Here is a 6,329-nt window from a genome sequence, read left to right on the forward strand (position 1 = left end):
CAATGGTCAGCTTGGAATTCGATTCCCAGCAAAACTATCCTTCAAGAGCAGTCAAAAGCTGAGAGAATCTACTACAATGGACCTTAAAGAAAACTCCAAAATATAGTTGTCCCTCAGTATTCACGTGGGACTGGCTCCAGGATCCCCACAGACACCAGAAGTATATGCATAGTATTTGCAGATAATCTATGTACACCTTCCTATATTCTTTGTTTGTTGCATGGTACTGGGGATTGAACCCAGGGGCTCACTTATGCTGGGTAAATACTCTTCCATGAGCTGCCCCCACCTCCTATATACTCTAAATCATCTTGAGATTACTCATAATACCTAGCACAGCAGAAATGCTATTTAGAGCAGTTGTCTTACTGTATCAGTTAAGGAGTGATCACAATAAAATGAGTCTGTACATGTTCAGTACAGATAAAAAAAAAATTCCAAATATTTTCCACTTGTGGCTGGTTGGATCCACTGATGTAGATCTCATAGATATGAAGGACTGACTGTTCCTACTTTAGAAAAAATGACAACGATCCCAAATGGGAGGAAGAGGTGTTTAACAAGGAAATTGGCAGATATGTAAGTATATTTAAAAATCATTGGTCATTTAACACACTATTATTGTCTTGACTATATTTTTTAAAGATAAAATAAAATACTGGTCAATGATAATATATAAGGAAAGAAGTCATCAAAGTTAAAATCTTCTAAAGTTTTTTTTTTAATAATTTGGGAGAAAGCCAAAGATATTGATTAATTTCACTTTTTAACTTTGCCTGCAAAGATTTCTAGTGTATCATTTTGAAAGTTGTGGTTTAAAGGGAGGTGAGGGACTGGGGATTGTAAATAAATCTGCTAGCAGATGTAATATACTAAATAAGAAAAAAATCCCCATGAATCCAAAAGGCAGGAAATGAACAATGGAAGAAATATGAGACAAATGAAAATAAGTCCCGATAGATCAGTTTACCCGGTATTCATTTCCTAGAGCTGATGTGACAAAGTACCAAAATGGGTCACTTAAAACTACAGCTGTGTGCAAGTTGCTCAGGGAACCCATGCACAGCTGCCTGCCCAGGAAGATACAAATGTATCTGATAGCACTATGCATCTACTTTTTTTATGTTAATACCATACAAGGAATATATATATGTGTGTGTGTGTGTATTGTATATACAATATACAATATATATTACGTACACACACACACACACATTTGCTTGTTGGTTGGTGTCAGGGATCCAACCCAGGGCCTTGCATATATCTTTCCATCTTTTTACTTTCACTCTTTCTGTGTCTCTAAGTTTTAGAGACACTTGTTCTTTTTTTTTTTTTAGTCATACATGACAGTAGAATACATTTTGATATATAATACATACATGGAATGTGCATACATCAATCATATTGTCTATTCTGTTCTGCTGCCCTTCCTATCCTCCCTACTCCTCCCCTCTTCTCCCATCCTTTCTCTCTATCCAATCTAATGTGACACTTTTTTTTTCTTTTTCTCATTACAACATCATATATGTATTCTGTATAACAATGAGGTTCTCCTCCCATCTTCTGTGCAACTCCCCTTCTCCCTCTTTTCCCCTCCTACCTCTCTTCCCTATTTAGTAGTAGTCTTCTTCTCATGCTCTTCCTACCTATCCCATTTTGAGTCACCCCCCTTATATCAGAGAAGACATTCAGCATTTGTTTTTTTAGGGATTGGCTAACTTCACTTAGTATAATCTGCTCTAATGCCATCCATTTGCCTGCAAATGCCATGATTTTATTATTTTTTAGTGCTGAGNGGTGTCATCATTTCCATTTCAGAGAATTTGTCACTGATATACAGGAATGCCTTTGATTTATTGGTATTGATTTTATATTCTTCCACTTTGATGAATTCATTTACTAGTTCTAGAAGTTTCTTGGTTGAATTTTTTGGGTCTGCTAGGTATAGGATCATGTCATCGGCAAATAGTGCTAATTTAAGTTCTTCTTTTCCTATATTTATGCCTTTAATTTCTTTCATCTGTCTAATTGCTCTGGCTAGTGTTTCAAGAACTATGTTGAATAGAAGTGGTGAGAGAGGGCATCCCTGTCTTGTTCCAGATTTTAAAGGGAATGCCTTCAATTTTTCTCCATTTAGAATGATGCTGGCCTGAGGCTTAGCATATATGGCTTTTACCATTTTGAGGTAATTTCCTGTTATCCCTAATTTTTCTAGAGTTTTGAACATAAAGGGATGCTGTATTTTGTCGAATGCTTTTTCAGCATCTATCAAGATGATCATATGGTTCTTTTCTTTAAGTCTATTGATGTGGTGAATTACATTTATTGATTTCCGTATATTGAACCAGCCTTGCATCCCAGGGATGAATCCCACTTGGTCATGGTGCATGATCTTTTTGATATGTTTTTGTATCTGATTTGCCAGAATTTTATTGAGGATTTTTGCATCTAAATTCATTAGGGATATTGGTCTGTAGTTTTCTTTCTTTGAAGTGTCTTTATCTGGTTTGGGAATCAGGGTGATATTGGCCTCATAGAATGAATTTGGAAGTACTCCCTCTTTTTCTATCTCCTGAAATAGATTGTAGAGTATTGGTATTAGTTCTTCTTTAAAGTTCTTGTAAAACTCTGCTGTATACCCATCCTGTCCTGGGCTTTTCTTGGTTGGTAGTCTTTTAATGGCTTTTTCTATTTCCTCACTTGATATTGGTCTGTTTAGGTTGTTTATATCATCCTGACTCAATCTGGGTAGCTCATTGCCTTAAGGAATTTATCAATGTCTTCACTATCCTCTATTTTATTAGAGTATAGGGTTTCAAAATAATTTCTAATTATCTTCTGTATTTCTGAATTGTCTGTTGTGATGTTGCCTTTTTTATCCCATAAGCTAGTAATTTGGGTTCTCTCTCTTCTTCTCTTTGTTAGTGTGGCTAGTGGTCTATCAATCTTATTTATTTTTTCAAAGAACCAACTTTTAGTTTTGTCAATTTTTTCGAATGTTTCTTTTATTTTGATTTCATTGATTTCAGCTCTGATTTTAATTATTTCTTGCCTTCTACTGTATTTGCTGCTGATTTGTTCTTCTTTTTCTAAGACTTCGAGGTGTAGTGTGAGGTCATTTATTTGTTGGCTTTTCCTTCTTTTAAGGAATGAACTCCATGAAATGAATTTTCCTCTTAGTACTGCTTTCATAGTGTCCCAGAGATTTCGATATGTTGGAGACACTTGTTCTTTGTAAACAGAATTTAGTTGTTTGATTGTTCTAACCCAATAAGATGATTTTTGTCTTTTAACCTTGGGTATTTAATTTATTTATTTACTTAAATTTTTATTTGTTCTAATTAGTTATGCATGACAGTAGAATGCACTTTGACATATCATACATGAATGGAGTACAACTTCTCATTCTTCTGTTTGTACATGACGTACCATCCCACCAGTCGTGAAGTCATATATGTACACAGGGTAATAATGTCCAATTCATTCTACTATTCTTCCTCCCCTATGCCTCCTCCCCTCCTTTTACTCCCCCTACCTAATCCAAAAGTATTCTTCCCTAGCCCCTGCCCCTTATTGAATTAGCATCAGTATCAGAGAAAACATTCAGCCTTTGTATTTTGGGGATTGCCTTATTTAGCTTAGCATGATATTCTCTAGCTCCATCCATTTACTGGCAAATGCCATAATTTAATTCTTCTTCAATAGTAATATTACAATATATATATATATACCACATTTTCTTTATCCATTCATCTGTTGAAGGACAGAATAGAAGATAGAATAGAAGACACAGAGACAAACCCACATAGATACAATTATCTCATACTAGACAAAGGTGCCCAAAACATTCAAGATAGCCTATTCAACAAATGGTGCTGGGAAAATTGGACATCCACATGTAACAAAATGAAATTAAAACCATATCTCTCACCCTGCATAAAATTCAACTCAAAGTGTATCAAAGACTTAGGCACTAGAACAGTGACCCTGTGCCTAATAGAAGGAAAAGAAGACCAAATCTTTACCATGTCTGCTTAGGACCTGACTTCCTTAACAAGACTCCTAAAGCACAAGAAGTAAAATCAAGAATCAATAAATGGGATGGATTCAAACTAAAAAGCTGCTTCTCAGCAAAGGAAAAAATCAATAATGCAAAGAGAGAGCCTACAGAATGGGAGAAAATATTTACCACATCCACCTCAGATAGAGCGTTAATCTCCAGGATATATAAAGCACTCAAAAAACTTAACACCAAGGTCTGGAGTTGTGGTCAGCGGTAGAGCGGTAGCACGTGTGAGGCCCTGGGTTCTATCCTCAGCACCACATAAAAATAAAATAAAGGAATTGTGTCCAACTACAACTAAAACAAAATATTTTTAAAAACAAGTTAAAAAAAAACTTAACACCAGAAAAAACCCACAAATAACACAATCAATAAATCGGCCAAGGAACTGAACAGGCACTTCTCAGAATATACAATCAATCAAGAAATATATGAAAAAAAATGTTCAACATCTCTAGCAACTAGAGAAATGCAAATCAAAACTACTGTAAGATTTCATCTATCTCCAGTCAGAATGGCAATTATCAAGAATACAGAAAACAATAAGTGTTGGCGAGGATGTGGGGAAAAGGCACACTCATACACTGCTGGTGGGACTGCAAATTGGTGCAACCACTATGGAAAGCAGTATGGAGATTCCTCAGAAAACTTGGAATGGAACCACCATTTGACCCAGCTCTCCCACTCCTTGGTTTATACTCAAAGGACTTAAAATCAGCATACTACAGGGACACTGCCACATCAATGTTCATAGCAGCTCAACTCACAATAGCTAAATTATGGAACCAACCTAGGTGTCCTTCAACAGATGAATGGATTATTTAATTACTTTCAATGTAATTGCTGATGTGTCTGTATTTAAATATACCACCTATATTTGTACTTTCAATTTGTATCATCCATGCTTTTCCTCCTTTATTCTTTTTAAATCTGAGATAATTTATATTTCATTATTTTATTTCTCCTTGCTAGTTTGAAAACTATCAATGCTATTCTGTTCTGGTGGTTACGCTAGAAATTCAGTTTTCATAGTTACTCCTCAAAATTTGGGTTTAACCAAGAATTTTACCCTTGTTTCAGTTAATTTGAACATCCTAGAACTTTTAATTCCATTTTCTTATATAAAATTTGTGTTTTTTTACATTATTCCATTCAACTTCATTATTTTTGCTCTATGTAGGCAATGCTTACTTAGATTTATTCGCACTTACTGCTTTTGCTCTTCTTTCTTTCTTCCTGCATCTCTGTTCTTCTAGATAATTTCCTTCTCCTGGGAATACACCCTTTGGAAATTCTGTTAGTGCCTGATGCTTTTGATGAATTGTTTCAGTTTTTGTTTGTCTGAAAGATTTTTATTTCACCCTTACTCATGAAGAATATTTTACCTGGGAACCCAATTTCATGTTGAAATGTTGAAATCAGTTTTCACAGTTCCACTGCTTCCTAGCTTTTATTGTTATTCCTAAGAACTTAGTTGTCAATCTAATTGTCACCCCATTGAAAGCAGTATGTATGTGGGGGGGTTGTTATTTGTTTTGTTTTTGCTTTTGCTTTTCCTGAGAATTTCTTGCTGTCTCTGGCTTTCTGCAAGTTTGCTACAGTCACTCTAGGAATGAGCTTAATTTTGTTCATCATGATTGAGATTCATGTCTTTCATGAGTTGCAAAATAGTCTCAGCCATTGTCTCCTCAATCTTGCATGCATTCATTCTCTTTCATCTCTTCTCTCAGGACTCCAATGATATGTACCTGAGACCTTCTCACTATGTCCTCTACATTTATCGCTCTCTCATCTGTGTGTGCCTTGCTCTCCTTGCTTTATAAGGGATTGTTTTTCCTCCCAACTTTCTAGCCTGTTGACTTTTCTGTTTGGATTAACGTATTCATTACATAGAGCATAGCCCTATTCATTGAGTTCTTAATTTTAGTTATTGTATTTTAAATTATAAAATTTCCATGTTGCTTTCTTTTCAAATCTTCTTGGTTGCATTTCTTGCTTTCCAATTTCCCATTGAACTTTTTGAGCTTGGCACAGTTAGCATTATTATTTTACAGTGTGTTTCTAGTAGTTTGTTGTTTGTTTGTTTGTGATATTGGGTATCAAACCCTGAGATAGGATCTACTTGTGAACATTCTCACTGAGGAATTGCTGACCCAGGCAAGGCACATAAAGTGGCAGAAGAGAAGGAAGAAGGGAGAATCAAGTGGCCAGAGTCTGAAGGAGAGGTGGCACCCTTCTGAAATTCCAAGACAAAGATTGCATTTTT

The sequence above is a fragment of the Marmota marmota genome, unplaced genomic scaffold, assembly GCF_001458135.2.
Source record: "Marmota marmota marmota unplaced genomic scaffold, marMar, whole genome shotgun sequence".
In the NCBI taxonomy this organism is placed as follows: Eukaryota; Metazoa; Chordata; class Mammalia; order Rodentia; family Sciuridae; genus Marmota; species Marmota marmota.